This window comes from Vicia villosa, linkage group LG2 (assembly GCF_029867415.1).
Source record: "Vicia villosa cultivar HV-30 ecotype Madison, WI linkage group LG2, Vvil1.0, whole genome shotgun sequence".
NCBI lineage: Eukaryota > Viridiplantae > Streptophyta > Magnoliopsida > Fabales > Fabaceae > Vicia > Vicia villosa.
Window position 1 is genome coordinate 149,075,439 of NC_081181.1, and position 25,277 is coordinate 149,100,715.

Genomic DNA, 25,277 nt, shown 5'->3' on the forward strand with positions numbered 1-25,277 from the left:
TCAACCTTCATTCTAGATGGCACCATAGTTTTAATGCATTAAAGTTCTGTATTCGTTTATGCGGAGTTGCTTGAATTTCTGAATACAAATTAAAATTGGACCAAATATTCATTTCAGATAATGATAGGATTTATATATAGAAAGAGTTGTAGCAGCGTTTATATCCATACTAGAATGACCACACATACACGATCTAACTTGTGTATACATTCAGAGAGGTTGGCTTAAATTAACATTGAAGAAATTGAAATAAGCTCCAACACTCCATTGCATGTTTGCAAACTTTGTAGTTCATATACATTTATTCCTTAACATCACAATGTCATGCTCTATCTAATTTATTTTTCCAAATTTTCACACAAAGACAACAGATATAGGAATATTAACAGAATATTTTCCAGAAACCCACTTGATAGACCCTTGAGTAATCACGCTATCACCTCTCTTCTCTTTATCTTCACGTATAAAACCAACAAAATATGTAACCTAATTTTGCTTCACCTCATTGAATGTTATTTGAGATGGACTTACACTCATACCTATTGCCAATGGAACATCAGTCACCAAATTGTAAGTAGTGTTAACAGGTCCAACATTTGTCAATGTTCTTGTATAAAACTGTGATGTGGATCCCAACCAAATCGAAAATGATGGATAGTTAAGTTGTGCTTCGGGCATACTCTTCACCTCAGAGCATTTCACTTCCTGTTGCAAAATAAGTCCAACTTCTTTATCAGTGTAATTCAAACCACATAAATAAGGAATATAATCATTTGGTTCGATATCATAACCGAGTCCTGGGTCGTTTGCTTTTGAAGGGTTAACATGTCTAGCACCAGTGGCAAATACATCAGCGGGTAGAAGCCTTTGATCCAAAATAGGTTTTCCGCGAAGATTAAGGTGACCAATCGGGATGAGAGTTTTTCAACAGCGCTGCAATGCCGCTGAGATGAGGACAAGACATTGAGGTACCTGAAATCAGGGCCGGCCCAATCAAATCGGTGGCCCTGTTCTAATTTAATAAATAGGCCTAAATATAAAAAAATATATATAATTTTAATAATTAAAAATAACTTAAAAATTAAATTATGTAATAAGAAAAATCAATTACATAATTACATTAAATAGAGGATATTAGAAATTAATAATTAAAAGAACATTGACAATTAATAATAAAATTAGGAATTAGAATTAGTTTAACACTAACAAGAATTAGGAATTAACTTAACACTAGCGAGAATTAGGAATTGAGCAACACATGCCAAGTTGCCAACATAACATCACTGAGACTCTGCAAGAATTTGTAATGCTAGTTATCAAAACATCAGTTATTTTCCGGCAACATGTGATGTCAAGCTTCCTTAAATATGTGTTTTGACACAAGAGAAAAGAGAGAGAGCTTCATCTCTCACTTCCAAACATCTGTTTAAACTTAGTTCCTTCAGTGAAATGTACAAATTTCCAATGGTTTTTAATCTATCGGAGGTAATAGTGCCTCCGTCGAATATGATCGATTTACACACTAATAGAAACAATCAATTGAACACTAGCAGAATTAGGAATTAGCTTAATACACTAATAGAAAGAATCAATTAAAAAGGCATCTCGAATCTCTAATAATATCAATAATAAATCTTGAAAGAACGAAAAGAAAAAGAACATACAACAGAGGACGGTGGTGCGGCGTTCCGTTACGGTGCGACGTTTCATTACGACGTTTAGTTACAGTGCCTTGTGTGGCCGTGTACGGCGGTGGGCCAATGGTGTGTTTGGTTTTCTTTTTTAACATTGCTGATATTGAGAAGAAGATAAAGAGGGATAACAGAGAGGGCTTTGGATAGAGAGCGTGAGAGACAGAGTTGTTTTTAGTTTTTTTTTATGTTTCATTTTCCTTTCTTTATATATTTATGTTTATTAATAATAAAAATATTTGGGCCCCAGGATTGTGAGGCTCAGTGCTGAAGCACTGCCTGCACCTGGTTGGGGCCGGGCCTGCCTGAAATTATGTTAAACTGTTGTGTACTATTGTCTAATGAAACAGGCCATGTTGCTAGAATGTTAACATCTGGTCCAATAATGTCTGGTTTAAGAATTACAAAACTTTTTCGGCTTGGTCCTCTAGAAGAAAATGAAACAACAAAAGGAACATTTGAATCACCATTATTGTTCCTTTGAATGACAATGTTGTTGTTGGATTGTAGGTTTTGTGTATGTAATCTTTGATCATTAAATCAGCTGCATAAGTCACTTCAACTACAGGTAAAACATGAGGAATAACAAAAGTGCTGAAATTTAAAGTTTCTGAGTTCGCAAGAATCATGCCAACACCACCTGAGTTTAGAACTTCTCGTCTTGGCACAGTACTTGGAATTACAAAATATCCATGCATATCACACAACATGATAGGAAGCTATCCTACCAAGACTAAGAAATTAAGGTTCAACAATTAAAAGAGAAAGACATTAAAATTAAGCTAAGAAAATAGGGATAAAAACAACTTTGATTTCTTTGATTCCCTTAATTGTGTCAAAGACACTACATATATAATTCTCATAATGGATGTTCAATTAAAAGCCCAAATACACAAAAGCCCAATAACATACTAATAATACAAGACTTACTAAATTAATATTCTTACTTAATTTATCTCTCACTCATTTGTTTAACTACAATTTTACTCTCTATCATTACTCACCCCTTCAAAAACAACCTTGTCCTCAAGGTTGTAAGTGAGAGAAACTTCAAAAGAAATATTTAATATCATCTACTAAAATGTACTCCATTGCTTCCTCATATAATTAAAAGACCACCCACTAAGGTCTCATTGTTAGAAATGTGACCTCAACTCTTCATATGATAAAACTTTTTTCCTTGGCTTTCTTCGATGTAGACATTACCAGAAAAAATATTCCAAAATCCAAGCTATCATCCATTCCATATCTTCATGGCTAGTATAATCAATATGTATCTTCACAAACAGCCAAACATGTGAAAAAACATGCTTTAGAGTATTCTTATGTTTTGCTAAATCACCATATGTTCTTGCATTTACTTCAAAAGATATTACTCCAACATGGATCATGTGAAAACAAAAACAGTGGTTGAATGTGCTCAGGAGAGATGAAGCAAAAATCTTAGTAACACAGTGCAGAGCCATTTTCTTCAACCAACCTTTATAATTTCTTTTGAATTCATTTATGTTTTTGATGCCATCTAAGTCTTGTAGTGTTTCGTGTTCTATAATAACCCACTTGGCCTCTAGATGCTTCTTTAGTAATTGTCTAGTTGCAGAAAACATATTGGAAGTTGGAGGACTTAATTCAAGAACAGGTTTAAAGTTCTGCTTGAAAAGTAAAGTCCTACAAAATGAGATAGTGGTGAACCAACTTTCATCTATTGCTATTTCAAATACTTGTCCACTTTCCAACTCTTCTGTTTTACTCATTCCATCACTAATAAGAATCCAAATAAATGGCATTTTAGTTTCTTCTAATTCCAAAGTCAATTCAATAAGTTGTGAAGAAACTAGGTTTGGAACATTTTTAATACGTTCACAAAGCAAAGCATCCTGAACTGCTACACCATAAGCTACATCCTCATATGGGTTGATACTACTGCACATATCCTTTCCCTTAAAAAAGTCCTTCAATAGCTGCTGCACTTTTGGAATGCTAGAAGACCCACCAACAAGTATAATGTCGTCTATACTACCTCTGTCCATCTTAGCATTAGTAAGACAACTCGTCACAATCTCCAAACACTTTTCAAACAAATCCATATTGAGTTGCATCAGTGTTTCCTTCCAAACACTATATTTCCTTCCAATCAACCTCTTTACAAAGATTGCATCAGTGTTTCTCCTTGCATCGTGGGATTTCACCGTAGTCTTTGAGATGTGTGAATCTGGAGGTTTCGGTGGAATCGAGAAATTGACTTCATCGTTGGAATGAGATTCCTCCATGAGAGTTGTTACTGATAACAAATTTCCCATTTCTGCACAAGACGAAAAAGAAGGGACGCGGGTATTTTTGTGTTTCAGAATGGCTGAAGGTTGCAGAGATTTTTGGTCACTACCAACTTCAGGGAACGGTTTCACCATAAAATCTTCATGAGAGGAAGTGTCCAATATTAGATCTGGCTTCATTTCGTCAGCTGAATATTGAAGAAGAGAACAAGTCTCCTCAGATTTCAAGGGTTCATTTGTTGGTTCTCCTTGAGATGCTTCATCTTCAAATTTGTGAAAATCATCAACGATATACTTCCCAAGTGACTGTACTACTGTAACAACTGCATCACTATGACGTATTAAGGACGACCATGGTTGTCCATTAGGAAGTGCAAGCATTGGAGGTGGATACAGGTATTGGGGAAATGCATCAAAAGCACTACAACTCTTAATGAAATAGAGACCAAGCAAGGACCAAGAAATTATAAATTCAGTGATGTTGCAATGCAAGCTTCCAGTCAAAATTGTTTCCAATTCTTGTAAGAGGGCAATGTTCACATAAATGGGTGTCAGAGACATTTTAACAAACAGCTGGTGGGCGAAAGATGAAAACACAGTGTTGACATATTTGTATAATTCATTTTCTCCACGGCAAAGAATATGGGCAACTTGAGGATCAATTGAGGTTTTAGAATTGATGATGGTATAAAATGTGTTTCTAACTAAGGTGTTCAGCAAAGGATTTTTAGAGCCACGAGAAATATTTACCTTAGAAAGAAGTGGTGGAGGCATGATGAAACTGTTCAGAACAAGAACAGGATCGGGTGGTTTCTGCGGCGGCGGAAGTGGTGGATTGAAAGCATGCCTGCTGAATTTTCTGTCTTCTATGTTCGAATCTAGATCCATACCGTTTTCATGTTCGAAATTTGACATTGTATTGTAAGGAAGAAAGTAGAGTTGTTCTGAAACAGTTACGGTTGTCTTTATCAAATGAGATTTTGGAGTCGAAGCAGGTTCCTCTTCAATAGTTGCAGAAGTTGGATCTATAATTTTGTCATCAACAACATGTTCTTCTTCCTCATGTTTAGTATGTAAGAGTTGAAGTTCCAAGTTTGTCTCCTCCTCTTCTTCATCCATCGGTAAAATTTCTCTCCATTCAGGTTTAAAATGCCAAAGAAATACACTTGTAAAAGTGTCCCAACAAGATGGTGGATGAAGCTGAGACCTCCAAAGCCACCATTGTAGAGCCGGACCTTGCAATCCGGTCACAACTTCTGACAGCTTCATTTTTTCTGGTGTTCTTTATTCTTTGAAATATTTTTCAACACATAGCACCCACCAATAAGAATCTTCTTCTTCATCTCCATAAAACACTGGAATAGCCATATAATTTGGGAGATGAGATCGAAATGAAAGCACCAATTGATAGGAAGCTATCCTACCAAGACTAAGAAATTAGGGTTCAACAATTAAAAGAGAAAGACATTAAAATTAAGCTAAGAAAATAGGGATAAAAACAACTTTGATTTCTTTGATTCCCTTAATTGTGTCAAAGACACTACATATATAATTCTCATAATGGATGTTCAATTAAAAGCCCAAATACACAAAAGCCCAATAACATACTAATAATACAAGACTTACTAAATTAATATTCTTACTTAATTTATCTCTCACTCATTTGTTTAACTACAATTTTACTCTCTATCACAACACTACTTTACCTCGTACATCAATGTTCTTTAATGATGCATACACAAGGGGAAATAATTGTTGAGAAAAATCCTTAGGTTGCAACAATGTTTCACCTTCAAATTCTTCACCATTCTTTGCACCAATGAGCTTGTTGTTGCAAGTCGTTCCTCCATTGAATTGAGCTTGTTGTTGCAAGTCGTTCCTCCATTGATTTGACAGTAGCCTTTTCATTTTGCAGCTGGTGGAGGCATTCCCGCTGGATGATAAACCCCAAGAAAGTCGGAGTGTGAGTTGTGTGTAAAGAAAGTTTTCATGGATGATAAACCCCAAGAAAGTTGGAGTGTGAGTTGTGTGTAAAGAAAGTTTTCTCTCGAGTCTTATCGACACAACTCCATGCTTCTCTCAGTAAATCTTCAACCTCTTCTTGCGGCCACTTTCCCGCAAATCCAGAGGCAACCTCTTCTTGCGGCCACTTTCCCGCAAATCCAGAGGCAACATTGTGGTAAGAGAACACCACTCTTTCACCGCAAATCCAGAGGCAACATTGTGGTAAGAGAACACCACTCTTTCACCGCAAATCCAGAGGCAACATTGTGGTAAGAGAACACCACTCTTTCATTGTAAGCAAAAGCTTCCGGAAGAAATGAGTGATACCGGTTTTCTTCTGATTGAATTGAATTTACATTTTCCAACCTTTTAAGCTTCATGGAGAATCTTTTGATGATTTGCATGAAAGACTGTATGCATATATGAAATTCTGTTTTAATGAACTCAATATCCACCTGTTTGTGTTTTGTTTTACTTCGAGGGATTTGAATATAAAGATTAAGTTAAATTTGATAATTTTGTAGAACCAAAATCATAATTAACTCATAGAATAAAATAAAAGTTAAACTTCAATACAAATCTAATCATCATGATTAACTGTCAGGGTAAAGAAAAAATTTATAATCAATGTATACCAATTAAATTCTTTAGAGTTGGGATATGTTTTTATGTTAACAAAATGCAGAAAATAATTATAAAACTTCATTCTCCAATCATATAATTTGAATCTATTACATAAATCGCAAAATTATTGTAGTACTAAAATTGAAGTTCAGAGAATTCAAACTGATGGTGGTGGAGGAATAGGAAGAAAGTACTAAAATTGAAGGTCAGAGAATTCAAACTGATGGTGGTGGAGGAATAGGAAGAAAGGGAGGATTTGAAGGACAACATTTTTTGGGATTAATTATGCAAGCTGTCTCTTTGGGAAGACAATCATCATCTTCAAGAATTCGTGTTCCATGTACAAATTCAACATGGATAGTTGCAATAGCAACAAACAGCACCATCAATTGTAAAATTTTTTTCATTTCCATTGTAACTCTTTTTTCTTTGGACATCGGTTCGAGCCGGTTCGGGTTCGGGCCCAAGCTTCCAAACCGAGCTACGCGTCGAATGAACACTATAGATCCAATTCCCGACCAATTCCAGCTTCGATTAATTCGGGTTCGGTTTGAAACGGATAAGATACTGGAATTTTTCGGTTATGGAAAATCCTTCTGTTCCAATACTCCCTATAACTATCCACACTAATTCTTCTTCACTTTTCACTCTTCCATTGAACCACAGATCTTTCACACATCTTTGTCTGCAAAATCAAAACAAGGGCCATACAATATTTAATTTCAAACTTATTTCACCAAGTCATTTGATTTCATAAATAAATATCAAAAACTTAAACAAGAGAAATTATAAGTAGAAAAATATAATAGCATATTAAAAAACATAGATATTCTATGCCCCAGAGAAGAAAGAAAAGAGATGTAGGATGGAAAGAGACACTCTTAGAAGGAAGAAGAAGATGAAGTTAAGAAGCTAGAGGAAGAAGAATGCGGCGGCAGGTTTTAGGGTTTCTGCTATAACATTCAATTGAGATGGACTGGGTAGGAAAAATGATATGGACCTGTTGTTGGGACTAAGAAAGCCCATAATAAATATTGATGATTCGGTCGGTTTCGGATACCGACGGACCCAAATCTTTTAACCGAACCGAATCGGATGAAACCGTCCAGACCCTTTTTTACAACCCGTCCACCCGCCAAACCGATCCGATCCATTACCTTAAAAAACCACCGGATTCGGTCGGTATTGGTCGGATGACCCTTTCTTGTCCAGCCCCATGTGTACTTACTTATACAAATTGTTGTGATCTTTTTCATTAATTTCAATTATTCTATAAGTATTTAAATATATCAATTTCAAAATACTAGTCAAACCAACTTATATTGAAATTAAAATGTAGTCATGTTTTATACAAAAATGCAATTTATAGATAATATTCAAATTTATATTTTATAAAATTGCACTAAATAGAAATATCTTAAAAATTAAAATAAGATAAAATAAATAATAATATAAAATATAATGAAAAATAAAATTTAAATTTTACTAAAATTGACATATAACTTGGAACAAATTTTTATAATAAAATAATTTAAAATTTAAGACGAAATAAATAATAGGTTAAATTACAGTTTCGATCCCCTATTTTATCTGATTCACGAATTTAGTCCCCCTATTTTAAATTCCAACAGTTTTGGTCCCCCTATTTATTATTTAAACAGTTTCAGTCTCCCTCTCATATTTTTTCAAAGAAAATTGATGAGATTTTTATTTTTTAACTTATATTTTTATTTACGAAATTCAATAGTAAGTTTATTTACGATGATTTGTCATGTTTTATGTCGTTTAATAAGTAAAAATATTGTTTATTTTAAGTGAAAAAGTGTGAAAGGAGGACTAAAATTGTTTAAATCTAAAATAGAGGGACAAAAAGTGTTTAAATTTAAAATAGAGAGACATATAGAGACCAAAACTGTAACTAAGTTTAAATAATAATAATATATTCACTACTCTAAGGATTATGTTTCACTTTCGTATTTGTGAATCGAGAAACTCGTCAATAAATAAAAAAAATTAGTTTGGTAGAAATGTACTGTTTTTTTCATAATTTTATTTCATTTTTTATCTTGTGCGAAAATTTCGTTGAATTACTTTTGGAACAATCAATTGTTAAGGAAACTTGAGATTTGTCCTAATTAGGGGTGTTCGCGGTGCGGTTTGGGCGGTTTTGACGAAAATAATCATCCTAACCGCAAAAGAAAAAATCGTGCGGTTTGGTTTGGTTCGGTTGGCTTTTAAAAAAAATCCGAACCAAACCAAACTAATGCGGTTTGGTTCGGTTCGGTTCGTTCGGTTTTTTATAAATATTTTATTGAATCATACATATGCATATAGATGACAACATAACTTTGTATTTAGACATTCATACACTATCAAATAACAACAAAACTCGTCATATTTTGACAACAACTTTCTATTTGATATGTAAAAATTAAATTAGAGAAAAGTGGAATAATAAACATAAAATAATAGTATAAAACAATATAAAAATTATTAGAATGAAACAAAAAAATAGAAGAGACGAGAGATTGGTGAAGGTGAAAAAGAAAAAATAAAAGAGTTGAGAGATTAGAGAAGAAGAGGTGCGATAAAAACGAAACTGAAATAAGGAACATTTGCATAAAAATGAGAAGGTGAAAAAGAAATAATATAAGAGAGGAGAGATTATAGAAAAAGAGGGAAGATGTATGTGGAAAAGAAGGCGCGATAATGCTATTAGAGATTTGAGAAGATCGAGACTAAAATCATGTGTAAGGATGAGAAAATTGTTCGTAATCATAAGGTTAAGATATTATAGATTTAAGTTTGAGTTGGATGTGACTTAAGTAAAAGTTAGGTTGTAACATAATGTGGTTTGGTTCGGTTTACAAAATACAAACCGCAAACCGAACCGAACGGTGCGATTTTGTTAAAAGATGACCCAAACTAATCCGAAACAAATGCGGTTTTTTGCGGTTTCGATTTGGTTTGGTTTGGTTTGCGATTTTCTATTGGGTTGGTTTGGTTTTGAACACCCCTAATCCTAATTGTAGAGGTTTACTATTGAGTTATGGACCATATCATAAATACTGAAATTTCATCACATTAAACATAGTATTATTTCTTTTGAAAGTTCACCAAAATATATAAAAGATAGAGATCTCTATTATAAGTTCGATTCAAATGTAAACTTAATTTTTAAAATAAAATATTATATTTATTATATTTTTGTATTTATTTATTATTATAGATGGTAAAGATTTCTAATTAGAGTTCAAATGAAGTGTAAACTTTAGTTTTTTTAATAAAATATTATATTTATTCTATTTTTGTATTCTATTTTTGAATTATTTTTTAAAAATTTACATAATGCATTCATAAAAAATATAATGTAGATTTATTTTGGTCCCTTAGAAATATTACACAACCCAAATTAGTCTCACAAAAAAATTGATCTGATTTAATCTCTAACAAATTTAACCGGATCATATTAGTTGTGTTGTTAATATTTTTTCAAATCGGTTTAATCCTAATTTTAAACCGTGACTGGATTTCCACGTTGAATTTTATTTATTTTTCATTTTTAAATACTAAATTAATTTTTATTTTTAATTTATTTTTAAACAATTACGAATTAATAATATAAAAAAGCCAAAATTCATGATAATTAATTTTCATCATTTCTAGTAATCTTAAACAATTCTGAATTTAAAATATAAAATTTATACCGTCTCGAATCCAAATCTCTTCGAATTAAATGACAATCAATTTACTATAATAGAAACTGATTTGTCTATTTGTAAATGATAGCGACTTTAATAACAATAAAAGTTGATTTGTCTAGTTGTTATTTATATGTTAAGAAATGTGGTTGGGCCTAACTCAGCCCTACAAAACCGACTTGTATGGTGAGGATTGCCCTCACTTATAAACACATGTTCAGGCCATATATTGTCTGATGTGGGACTCTTAACAGTCACTTTCCTAACAGTAGAAATTGATTTGTTTAGTTGTATATGATAATCACTTTATTAACAATAAAAATTGATTTGTCTAATTGTAAATGATAGTCACTTTCCTAACAATCGAAATTGATTTGTCTCTTATTAACAATAAAAATTGATTTGTCTAGTTGTAAATGATAGTCACTTTACTAACCATTGAATTGATTTGTCTAATTGTAAATGATAGTCACTTTATTAACAATAGAAATAGATTTGTCTTCTACTAAATAATAGTCACTTTACTAACCATAGAAATTGACTTTTTTAGTTGTAAATGACAGTCACTTTATTAACCATAGAAATTCATTTGTTTAGTTGTAAAATGAATATCATTTAACCTGACGGGACTTAGATTTGAGATCTTATAGGTAAAATTTTATATATAGAACTAGTAGGAAACTCGTGTTGTCGCACGGGTCTAGTCGAGATTTCACATTACATGTATCTAATTATGACTTGCAAAGTTCCTTTATTTATATCAAACATATATATTAAACCAAAATACAACCAAAATTTTGTCTATGATCACTGAATAGTTGGTATCTCATAGATACGTTCACATCTACCCGTCAATTCACATCTATCTGAATTGACGAGTTAACAAATCCCAATTGAATCCAAATGAGTTAATTTTAAAAATTTATTAAACCTATTTAAGATATTAGTCCGTTTTCCCAACTCTAAAATGGATGATAGCTCCCGTCAAATGCTTTCAAGTTTCTACTAAACAAATATAATTTTAATTAAGAAATACAATATAGTTAGAGAATAAAATTTATTAAACCTATTTAAGATATTAGCTTATTTTCTAAACCTAAAATGTATGACAGCTCCCGTTAAAAGTTTCTCTTTTTAATGTATATTATTATAATAATTAAAAATTATTACAATTAATGTATTTTATTTTTTACGTTTTTATAAAGAGGCAAAACTTACTTTTGATGCGGTGATAAAACTTTATATTATGTATACTAATTAAATAAAATGATAATACATAATTGTAGAAATGTAAAAAGAATGATAAATTTATATTTTTCATAACAAATTTATGCATGTTTCTATCCTAATTGTCTCATGTCCTTTTATCATATACAAACACTTATAACACTTTTATAGTATAAATGATACAATTTTATCATAAAAAACACTAACATTTTTTGATAAATTAAAATTTTAATATAATTTATTATATTTTAATAGTAGTTTTAATTATAGTTAAGTTATTACTAAATTTTAAAAAGAAAAACTTAAATAAAAATTTAGTAAATGACTAAAATATTTATTTTAGTAATAAAGTCTATGTACAAACATCATAAACTGTTTAATTTCCATAAAAAAATTAACGTCTGAAATTATCATAATATGATTTAGTTTTCAATTCAATAATAATGATTTAATACAAATTTTTTAAAAAAGAGACACAATATATAGAGTAAATTAATTAACCTATTAATTATTCTCATAAATATTTAACTTATAATAAAATATATTAAATAAACCACAACCATCTCATTGTTCCACCATATATACACACATTGGCCAATTTGTGTGCTATTTATTGTAATATATTTGTGGTGATGATCTCTTGAGCAAATTGTTTCGCTACAAATATCATTATCCTAATATAAATTAAAAAATTATTAAATACAATATTAATTTATTAAATTTTTATAAAATTAGAAATGTCATAATCGGTGTGAAGTGTATGATAAAAATAATTAATATGATATATGATTTTTCAAGTATAAAAGAATCATATTGAATCAATTTTTATAATTGCAAAATGATCTGGTGAAAAGATTTTCCATTTTATAAAAAAAAAAAAATTTAAAAAACAAAATAATCTCCTTCTATTTTCATTAATAAATATATTTTTATTTTTTATACTCACAATTAAATCATTTTATTATAATAGCTTAGTGTTATAATTTTTTCACATTTACCTATAAAATTATAACAAAATAAAACATATATAAATTATGCAACCAATTTTTTGAATTTTATAACATAAAAATGAAATTTTATTAAAAAATGATTAATAACTTATTTCCCCTGTCATATGGTGAGATATGGTTTATCGTGTAAATTTCTTTTTTTAGATTTCAACCTTGTAATGGGGATTATGTCATTTTACATATTTGTGTCATCCATTCTTTCGATATGGCACGTTGACCCGGTTATTTTCTCCACTTTTTTAATCTCACTTAATTTATAGTAAAACATCTCCAATGTTTCCTTAGATTCTTGCTTATTTTGAAACTATAACTATTTGACTGACTACTAAATCACTTTTTATCATGCCAAAACTTTTCAAAACAGTGCAAAATTTATTTTAGAATATATAAATACCATCTGACTTTTAAAACACCACAGATCCCAAGAAAATCTACAAATTTTTGTGTGCAGCTAAAGCAATAATGATTTTTATTGTATCCATTCTTGGCCACTGTTGCACAAACGTTTATGTAGTCTTATCCATTCTTTAGCTTTATATTTATCAATCTTTTTATTTTTTACCAAAATATTTAAACAATGGCTTAGTGTTGTACTCTTTCCAATTAGTTATTCCCCACACCAAATCACATTTCTTATATGCCAAGATTTCATAACTTTTGACACACCATTACTAACTATCGGCTGCAATAACTCAAAAATCAATATCATTTCAAGGTTGCAACTACTCTTACATTAATAAAAGTCAATTTACATATTTACATGACATTTAACCTAATATGCATCTTTGTAAGATAGTCATGACACACCATTTTTGTCTATAAGCAATTTTTTAGCCATATAAAGCTTAAGGAAGAACAACAACACAAGAATGTAAAGTTTAAGGAAGAAGAACAACACCCGATATCTTACCCACCTATTATCATGCCTATGTATCTATTGACAATATTGATAAAGCTTTTTGAGCACAAGAAGCCGCTACTCTTGGTGTAACCGTAAGTCACTTTAGATAACATAAACCAAACTAAATATGTAAGAATCTAAAAAAAAAACATTGAACTATCATTACAGTTTAATTAGTTGGGATACTCCGATTCATTATCAAAATAAAATTTTTAAAGCTTTTTTTTTTGGTAAAAGGGAGGGCCTAAGCCCAAGACAACAAACAAGTAACCAACAAGAAAGCTAGAAACGAGAACACCATCCATGTCCAACTTCAAATCCTTCGACAGGAAGTCGGGCGCCTCAATAAAGGTAAAAAAATCTTGCTGCATCACTCTCCCACGGCAAGCTAGAGAATGAGCACAAGCATTTGTCTCCCTATGCGTAAAGGTGATTTCTACCTCTCCAATAGCTATCATCATTTGAATAATCTGCAGCTCCATTTTCGAAACGCCATCCATGTTCTTCTTTGCTTTAGATAGAATCTCCACAGCCACCCGAGAGTCCGAATTCACCTCCACCTTTGAAAAACCATGCTGCATAATCAACTTCAGCCCCATAAAGATGCCCTGTAACTCCGCCGCTAGCACACTGCACTTCCTAATGAACTTGGCGAAGCCACTGATCCATCTCCCATGCTCATCACGAATATAAATATTTGTTTTTATGGAAAAACATAAGACAATTATGATGGGTGAATACACAAATTTCTTATGAAAACACAAATTTCTTATGAAAATACAAATTTGTTATTCTTTTTAAATTATACAATTGTCACAACTTTATAATTATTAAAAAGAGAATTTTTTCTTAAAATTCAGTTTGTATAATATTTTTTGCAAGAAGTACTAGCATTTAGATTAAAAAATTGTTACAATATGTCTTTTTGTATATGAATTTCAATAGAGAATGTTGATTTGAAAAATTACTTTCATAATTGCATTGATTAATCAATGATCATTGATCTTTCTTAATCAATTTTCTCTTCTTTTCCAATTTCTATTTTAATCCTTAAATTTAATTAATCGTAATAAATGTATAATTAATTTAAATTTGTTAAATTTGTAAATATGATATAATAAGAAGGTTTTAAAATTGAAATTTAACGAGAAGTTGTCCTACATTGTAGGCTATAAAAAACTGAAAATTGAAGGGAGCTGTAATAGATTTTAGGTTTAGAAAATAAGCTAATATCTAAAATATGTTTCATACATTTTTAGAATTAACTCATCTGAATTGAACCAAGATTTGTCAACTCATGTGGATGCACGGGTATATGTGAACGTATCTATGAGATATCAACGGTAGATTGTTCATTTTAATGTTCATCTTTTAAATCTTTCTTACTGATATTTTATATAATTGAATTACAGAATTGAATGTACGATTTATTATAAGTACAAATCAATGCTTAAAAGTTGGTGTATATTATTAAACCAATAAACGCCTTTGGGCTATTTTACCTTGTTGGGCCATAGGTTTAATGTTAGATGGCCCATATACTTTCCCTAGCCTTTATATACTAATAGCTCTCTTATGTAAGCTTTAACATTCATCAAGTCATATACACGCGCACATTTTTCCTTTTTCAAATTTCTTCACCAAGATGGCTTTGCCACTTGTAATATGGTATTAGTAGATCAAATCCTATCTTCTTCTTCAACCTTCCGCCAACTCTTCCCCTGCATCTTTCTGCTTTCTTTTTCATTCTTTCTTCCATCTGTTCTTCCATTGATCTCTCCTTCACAAACCAATGCCTTCCGATGAAGATTCATCACCCAAAACCACCCCTAAAACAAGCCACAAACACATTGATCATGACCTAAACATCAATCCCAGCAACCCTTTCTACATACACCCCGGCGAAAACCCCGGAGCCACTCTCGTCTCTCCATCCCTTGATGATAATAATTGCCACAATTGGAGCAATTCTATGTGACGCGCTCTCACATCCAAGAACAAACTCGGCTTCATCAATGGAAAACTCAAGAAACCTCCTTTCTCCGATCAAAATTATGAACATTGGGAACGTGCAAACAATATGGTTCTTTCGTGGGTCAATCGCACACTTTCACCTCATATCGCACAAAGCACCATATGCTTCGATTCAGCCTTTGATCTTTGGGAAGATCTGCGCGAAAGATTTACAAAAGGTAACCACTTTCGCTTCTCCGATCTTCTTCGTGAATTGCATTCAATACAACAAGGCGACCGTTCTTTATCTGCATACTTCACCGCCATGAAAATCCTTTGGGACGAACTCGAAGATTTACGACCTACTCCATCACGTTCTTGCATCACACCTTGTACCTGTGACCTAGCTAAAGCCGTTCGTAACTACAAGCATATGGAGTATGTCACCTGTTTCCTGAAAGGCCTCAACGATTCCTATCACAACATTCGCACGCAAATCTTGTTGCTCGATCCTCTTCCTAGCATTAGTCGTGCCTATTCCCTCATCGCTCAACAAGAAATCTGCAATCCCTCTGCCCCAGCTTCTACCATTCTATCAGCTGCAGCATCTCAAACCAATAATTCCCGAGCCAAAGGCAAAGGCACATCTAAATCCAACATGTTTTGCACCAATTGCCACAAAACCAACCATACAATCTACACTTGCTATTTCAAACATGGCTTCCCACCTGGATATAGAAGCAACAACTCCAAAAAATCCACTTCTGATAGCAAGCCTTCACAACCACCAAAATCCACCACCGACAACAATGATATAGGAATCTCCAAAGAAGATTACCAACATCTTGTTCTCCTTCTTCAACAATCTCGCAAAGACAATCAACTTCCTAAAGAAGACAAAGCCATAATCTCATGTATAGTCCCAACAGGTAGTATGCTCAATAATTCTTCTATCTGGATACTTGACTTTGGCGCTTCTCATCATGTCTGCCCATATATTCATACATTTTCTGACATTCATCCTATAAAACCCATGCATATTAACTTACCCAATGGCTCTTATGTATCTGCTCAATTTTGTGGTGCAATTAACTTTACTCCCAATTTTAGATTACATAATGTGTTTTATATTCCCAAATTTACATTCAGCCTCATCTCTATTTCAAAACAGTGTACCAATTCCAAATTAACTGTCTCTTTCTTACATGATTCCTGCCAAATCTAGGATGTGTGTACCAAGGAGGTGATTGGACCTGTGACACTACTCCATAACCTTTACATACTTCACAAGACCCCTATCACACTATGCACTCCTATCTGCTATTCTGCTAACACTGTCAACACTGACCACAATGACAATTCCATATGGCATTATAGATTAGGGCATCCTTCCCCTGATGTTTTACATAATATGTCCAAACAATTCAATGAGATTACTTCTCACAAAACCAATATATGTAATACATGTCATTTAGCTAAGCAATGTAAACTTTCTTTCCCTTTAAGCAATTCCAATACTTCTATTTGTTTTGATATTGTGCATATGGATATATGGGGCCCCATAGCTATTCCCTCATTAGATGGCTTTCATTACTTTCTCACCATTGTTGATGACTATTCTAGGTATACTTAGACTCTCCTAATGCATAACAAATCTGAAACTCGTTTGCATATCAAAAATTTCATATCTTACTGTCAAACTCAATTTCAATGTAAAATCAAAATTATTAGGAGTGACAATGGTGCTGAATTCATTATGCCCTCTTATTATGACTCTTTAGGTATTATCCATCAAAGAAGTTGTGTTGAGACACCTCAACAAAATTCTGTGGTAGAAAGAAAGCATAGACACCTATTGAATGTTACTAGATCTCTTCTTTTTCATGCTCATTTACCCAAATGTTTTTCGTCATATGCATTGTGTCATGCTACTTACCTAATTAATAGACTAAGCAGTCCCACCCTACAACATCAAACTCCTTATAAACTTCTCTTTAACACACCTCCATCCTTTTCTAATCTCAAGACTTTTGGATGTCTGACTTATGTTTCTACACTCCTAAGGATTAGAGATAAACTTGACCCTCGATCCATTAAGTGCATCTTCCGAGGATTCCCTTCTGGTATCAAAGGATTTGTTGTCTTTGATCTTAACACTAGGGTTGTCATAACTTCTAGAAATTGCATTTTTATGAGCATCTCTTCCCTTATACACCACCTACTACCCCACAGAATCAACATTCTGAAGCAGCCTCCCCAAATGACACCACTTTTTTTTATTTGACCATGAGCACCACACTTCACAACCTATCATACAAACTAATCCCTCCAACACACAGGTTACCAAATACTCACCTATCAGCCAACAACAACAAAATTCCCCTCCTATTAACAATAACTCACCCAATAATGCCATCACTGACAACATAACACCAGAAAGTAGTGCTGCTGAACCCCAAACAATTCGCCAATCCAAAAGAACCAAATCTGCTCCTGCATACTTGAAAGATTTTATATGCAACACTGCTCATTCCAATATAACACATACATCTCTCACTACATTTCATATAGAAATATTTCTTCTACTTATTTCAATTTTTTAGCTGCTATATCTACTGCTGAGGATCCTGTATCATTTAAGCAAGCTACAATGCATGACCATTGGAACAAGGCCATGAATGCAGAAATTCAGGCCCTCACCAATAACAATACATGGATCTTTACTACTCTTCCACCAGGTAAGAAATGTATAGGCTGCAAATGGGTTTATAAAACCAAGTTTCATTTTGATCGTACATTAGAAAGATATAAAGCTCGATTGGTAGCTCAAGGTTTTAAACAAGTCCAAGGTATTGATTTCTTTGACACTTATTCTCCAGTTATTAAACTAACAACTGTAAGACTTATCCTTGCCCTTGCTTCTTCTTTTAATATGCACCTTCACCAATTGGATGTTCATAACGCATTTCTTCATGGAGATTTGGATGAGGAAGTATAACTGTCCCTCCCTAAGGGCATCACTCCCTCCTATCCAAATCAAGTTTGCAAACTCTTGAAGTCCATCTACGGATTGAAACAGTCTAGCAAACTTTGGTTTGAAAAGTTATCCAAAGTTCTTTTAGCTAACAATTTCAAACAATGCGCTTCTGATCATTCTCTCTTCATTCACCAATCCAAACCAGATTTTACATTCATCCTAATATATGTTGATGATCTTCTCATTGCAGGTACAAATCTCAACATAATCAATGACACAAAACTTCTCCTGCAGAAAAATTTCCATATCAAAGATCTTGGCACATTGAAGTACTTCTTGGGATTAGAGATAGCAAGAACCAAATCTGGAATTCATCTGAATCAGCGCAATTATACTCTCGACATACTTTCCAAGGCCGGTTTACTTGGTTGTAAACCAGCCTCCACTCCCATGGCACACGACACACGCCTCAACACAACTGATGGTGCCCTCATGTCTGATCCAACAAAATTTCGTAGACTTGTTGGCCAACTTATATATTTACTCAACACAAGACCTGACATATCTTATTATGTTCAACAATTGAGCCAGCACATGAGTAATCCAACAGATACACACTATAACGCTGCCATTCGTGTTCTGCGCTACTTCAAATCATCACCAGCACAAGGCCTCTTCTTCCCTTCCAATTCTACCATCCAACTCAAAGCATTCTCTGACTCAGATTGGGCCACTTGCCCTGAAACACGCAAGTCAGTCACCGGCTTCTGCATCTACATCGGAGAATCCTTAATATCCTGGAAGTCTAAGAAACAAGCTACCGTATCCCGCAGCTCAACTGAGGCTGAATACCGTTCCATGGCGTCTACTGTTTGTGAGCTACAATGGCTAACAAATCTTCTGCACGAACTTCACATCCCGTTTCAAAAACCAGCCTTATTGTACTGTGACAATGCATCTGCTATTCATATTACCAACAACTCATCCTTTCATGAAAGAACCAAACACATCAAACTCGACTGCCACATCGTTCACGAAAAACTACAACAAAACCTCTTCCAACTCATGCCTGTCTCCTCCTCTCAACAACTAGCAGACTCCTTTACCAAACCTTTGGATGTTTCTCTTCTTCACTCGCATATCCGTAAGCTTGGCCTCATGTCCATCTATCCTCAAGCTTATGGGGGGATATTAAACTAATAAACGCCTTTGGGCTATTTTACCTTGCTGGGCCATATGTTTAATGTTAGATGGCCCATATACTTTCCCTAGCCTTTATATACTAATAGCTCTCTTATGTAAGCTTTAACATTCATCAAATCATATACACACGCGCATTTTTCCTTTTTCAAATTTCTTCACCAAGATGGCTTTGCCACTTGTAATATATATTACTAGCCTATGTTAAGTTGGTGTATATTATTAGTATGTGTTTGTGACTATGTGAATGTTGTTCAATTGAAGAATAACTTCAAACTTTATAAATAATGATTTGATAGACGTGTAACGTGAATCCAAACGCGACCCGTGCGATAGCACGGGTATCTTACTAGTTAAGAAATTTTTCAAATAAACTATCAATTAATTTGACAAGTTAAGAAACCTACTTTTAGAAATTTTGTTTTGAAAAATACTATGAATTAATTAATTTTATACTTTTATTAAAATCAATGCACAAATTTCAACATATTCTTTCTTCAATTAATTTTTAACTTGTGTTCCGGACACAAGTTAGCATTACCCATATTCAGGCCCGACCCAAGGGCAAGGCAAGTAAGGCCTTCGCCTTGGGCCTCACATTTTTGGGTTATATTGGAGGCCTCCAAATAATTTTATCATTAAATATATAAAGCAAAGGTGAATGGATTACATAATATGTATGATAGCTCAGCGGTAAATTTAGATTGCAATGTTTTACAGGTTGGTGGTTCAATACCTACTGTTCACGTATTTTTAGTTTACTCTCATTTTTCAAATTTTCCTGTTCTTTAATCAATTTTCATCCGTAAGCATTTTCATTCAATATATATGATAAATATTTAAAATTAATGTTAAATATATATAGCTATATTTTATTTTTTATTTAAGCAAATCATATATAATTTGGATTTTAATATCTTATATATATTTTCATTTGGTTATAAAAAAAATCACTATGATCTTCTATTGTTTTCACCCAACTAAAAATAAATATTTTGAATGAATAATTCTAAATTAAATTTCTAAAATCGTACTCTCTTTTTAATATAGTTTTTAAACTATATAAATATAATAAGTAATTATTTTTATTATGTAGTTCATGAATTCCAAAAAATTATAATATTTTAGTTCATGAATTCCAAAAAATTATAATATTTTATTCAAACTATTAAGATTATACAACATAATATGATATTTTTAATAATAATTAAGAATTAAATTATTAAAATTAATATATTTAAAATATTATGAATTAAGTTTATATTATTTAAAGATTTAATTGAAGAAAATAATAAATTAATTCAAACTATTAAGATAATAAAAAATAACATGATGTATTTTTTTTAATATAATGATTAAATTAATAAAATTAAATATTTAAAAGATTATAAATTAATTTTTTATTATTTAATGATTTAATTGAAGAAAATAATAATTTAAATTTTTCATTAATAGTTTTTATAAAAATAATTTATTTAAATTTTGCCTTAGGCCACCAAATTCATTGGGCCGGCCCTGCCCATATTTATTATTCTATCAATTATGTAAATTTATGTTTCATATGTCATTAATGAAAAACAATTTTGTAAAAATCTTAATTTCTCATTTTCATACAACAATTACTTTTTTTTAATATGTGTGAAAAGTCTAAAACGTCTTATAATAAAAAATAAGAGGCGGAATGAGAAATTTCCAAAAAGATATCACTTCAATGCTTTGAAAAGCCTTGGGCTCGTGAGCATGAGCCTGTTGAAAGACTTGGATGTTGTTTAGGTGCCAATACTAACTCTTAATTTTTTTTATTAATGGTTAAGATCACATAGTTACCATAAAGTTGTTTAATAATTGAAATTCTAATGATAAATTACTTAAACCAAAATAATACAATATAATGTACATGCACGAGGAAGATTGAGTAAGCATGTATGTTATAGTTTGGTAGATGAGTAACTAAAAATGTATCCTTGTTCAAATCTCACTTATTTATTCTCTTTATTTCCAAATATACCTAATGGAGATGATTATAATTCTAAGATTGTGTTCTATTACTAATGGTTAGTAAGAAAATTGCGTTCAAGTAAAATATCACATTTCTTTATCCCCAATGTGTGTTTTTTACAATTAAAGCACTCTATGATTGAGGCTAAGTAATCAATAATGTAAAGTCAAATGCTTGCATTGGAATTCAAGGAATTAGGTGTTCATAATGTTATTTGATTTAAAGAAATATATGTTCTGACTTGAAGTTTGGGTGTTGTCCCCTGCAGTTTGTCCAATTTCCCTAATTTAGTTCAGTTTGGTGGCCTCGAGTTTGAGGGAGTCTCTGCATTGCTATAGGCTAGCATTTGGCAGAGTAGATTCGTAGTGGTTAGACGTGATTAAAGAACTGAACTCAACGAGTTTTCTTGACTATCTTCTTCTATTTTATCCTTTTGATCTTCCAATGATGTCATGATACCAAGGTAAATTCAGACGGCCCGTAAAAGATCGTAAAACCAGGATCGTAGCACGACACTTAAGATCTTATCGAAAGTCAAAATGGTAAATTCACTTGGATAAAAACATGAAAATTATAATACATGAACAAGATAACCTATAAATCACAATATTCAACTAATTTAATTAATAATTCATAATCATCATTCCCTAATTTAATAAGCTCAAAAGATCAAGTTCAAAATAAGTAGATCAAAAGATCAAGTTCAAAATAAGTAGCTCAAATTCGGTTCCTCTGAAGGTTTCCGATAATTCGATTCGCAGCTGTTTTGTTCCAGTAGTTGTGAGCAGTGGGACATGAGTCTTGTGTTATGGAGACCATTTTGAAAACTCGGATATTAGAAGGAATAATAGTAAACAATGAGATTTTTTAGATGAGGAAAGTGGTGGTAAATTGTAGGCGGCTATTGATGCTTTGGGAGTGGTGGATAGGGATGGTAAGAGATGTTTGATGAAGAAAATTGAGGAAGTGGTGTTAGCGGAGCTGAATATGAAGGCCGGAGGGAAGGAGAAATCAAGTAGTTTTTAAGGATTATAGGTACTATGAATATTAGAGGGGAGGTAATGCGCTTAAAAGAAGAAGGATAAGTTCTTTGATTAAAAATGGTGGAGTGGATGTGTTTTTTATTCAAAAAACTAAATTGGCTGATATGCAAGACTATTGTGCTAAAAGTTTATGGAGCAACACATCTATTGGGTATTCTTTCTCAAATTCGATCGGTTTATCAGGCGGGTTAATAACTTTACGGAGAGAAGGGGACTTGGAGGTGATTAATAACTTCAAAGGAGAAGGATATTTGGGGATTAAAGAGCTTGGAAGAATCATATTTATTACATTGTTAATGTTTATTCGTCGTGTATTTTAACAAAGAAGAAAGAGTTGGGGGCAAGTTGTTGGAGTTGAAAGAGGTTCTTACAGGTGGTGAGTGGATTTTCGGAGGGAATTTTAATGCCATTAAACATCATAGTGAAAGGAAAGTGAGATCGTTGAATGATAATAACATTGGTTTGAATCTTTTTGTGGAATTTATTGAGAAAAGTGAATTGGTGGATATCCCTTGCAAATGAAAGAAATTTTCTTGATATAACGGGGATGGGAGGTCTATGAGTCGTATCGACCGGTTTCTCTTTGGATGAGATTATTAATAGATGGAATGTGATTGGTCAAAAGATAGGTGATAGAGATATTTCAAATCATTGTCCCGTTAGACTTGTTTTGGATAATAACAATTGGGGTCCTAAACCATTTAAGTTCAATAACGAATGGTTCTCACTAAATTATTTTATTCCTTTTGTGGAGAAGAAGTGGAAGGATATCAAAGTGGAAGGTAGAGGTGACTTTATTTTGAAAGAAAAACTTCGTCGCTTTAATGATAGATTAAAGTTGTGGAATAAGAATGTGTTCGGTAAGATTCATTTGGAAGTGGAGGAGAATGTGAGGGCTATTAATATTGGGGATGATCGATTGGAAGTTGATTTAGATGACAATCATGCCGATATCTTGTTGAATAGGAAGGAGGCGACTAGTAGATTTTGGTTGAACTTGAGAATTAAAGAAAATATGCTTGCTCAAAAATCAAAAATCAAATGGTTGAAAGATGGTGATTGTAATGGTAGTTTTTTTCACAAGGCTATGAAGGAGAGGAGAATACATAATCATATTGGTCCTATCATGTCTTCGGGAAGTCTTTTGGAGTTGGTGGAGAAGGTGAAGGAGGAGGTGTACCGTCATTTTTTGAATAAATTTTTGGAAACGGATCGAGTAAGGATGTTGTTGGAAGGGATTTCTTTCAATAAGATTAGTAGAGAGGAAAGGTTGGAGATTGAGAATCCTTTTCTTGAGGAGGAGATTAAAGATGCTATTTGGAGTTGTGGTAATTCTAAGAGTCTGAGTCCGGAAGGTTACTCCTTTTTGTTCATAAAAAAATGTTGGGCTTTCATTAAAGAGGATTTTGTTATGTTCATTAATTGCTTCCATTCAGGTGATGAGTTGTCTAAAGCGGTGACTTTTTATTTTTTGACATTGATTCTGAAATCTCCTAATCCGGTATCATTGGATAATTATAGACCTATTTGTTTAGTAGGTTTTATGTACAAAGCAATTGAGAAGATTTTGGCGGGTAGATAAAAAGGGTGTTTAATTCTATTATATCGCCGTGTCAAAGTGCTTTTGTGTTAGGGCGTCAATTACTTGATGGAGTGTTGGTGGAAAATGAAGTGGTTGATTATGCTAAAAAGGAGGGGAGGAATTGTCTTCTGTTTAAAGTGGATTTTGAAAAGACGTATGATAAAGTGAATTGGAATTTTTAAGAACAATGTTGGAAAAGATGAGTTTTGGGTCGGTGTGGAGAAGATGGGTGGATCATTTGGTTTTTCATAACAAAATGTATGTGGTTGTGAATGGTAGTCCTACTAATGAGTTTATGATGGAGAAAGGTTTGAGGCAAGGCGGTCCGCTTTCTCCGTTCCTCCTTGTGTTGGTAGCGAAGGGTTTAACAGGGTTAGTTAGGAAGTCTTTGGAGATTGGGGAATTTTGTGGTTTTTCCGTAAAGGGGGGGATGTTTGGTTGATATTCTTCAATTTGTAAATGATACATTGTTGATAGGGGAAGGCTCTTGGAAGCATGTGTGGGCGATCAAATCGGTTTTGAAATCTTTTGAATTTATGTCGCGTCTTGGTATTAATTATCACAGGAGCAAATTGATTGGTATCAATACTAATTTCAATTTTTTGGAAGCGACGTCACATGTTCTTTCTTGTAGGATGGAAGCTAATTCTTTTAATTTCCTTGGAATCCATATTGGTGTCAATCCGTTATCCAAATATGACATTAAAAAAACCCTACAACCCAACAAAACATTGTCATTCAAGGGAAAAATAATCAGTTATTCAAATTCACCTTATGTTGTTTAATTTTCTTCTAAAGGACAGAGCCGATAAAGTCTTGGAATTCTTAAACGTGACATCATTGGACCGAGTATTAACATTCTAGCAGCATAGGCTGTTTCATTAGACAATGGTACTAAACGCCTTAACATAATTTAAGAAACCTCAATGTCATTTCAGTTGAAAAACTCTCATTTTGATTGGTCACCTGCTACTAAAAAATCAGCAATCATGACAACAGCTAATAGATTAATCTTAACATTATACCTATTTTGGATCAAATGCATCAATGGCATGTTACATTTTAGAAACAAGTACGTCTATCATACCAGTT

At 32.6% G+C, this 25,277-nt stretch overlaps 1 long non-coding RNA gene and 1 pseudogene across 1 annotated transcript; both read right to left on the reverse strand.

Moving 5' to 3' along the window:
* Positions 1-244: 244 nt before the first annotated feature.
* The window catches only part of LOC131650298 (subtilisin-like protease), a 65,635-nt pseudogene continuing 40,602 nt past the window's right edge, over positions 245-25,277 (reverse strand).
* Positions 6,945-7,595, reverse strand: LOC131652416 (uncharacterized). The gene is made up of 2 exons (XR_009298695.1): positions 7,470-7,595; positions 6,945-7,277 (listed from the first exon to the last, which is right to left on the reverse strand). It is a non-coding gene; the product is annotated as an uncharacterized LOC131652416 (long non-coding RNA).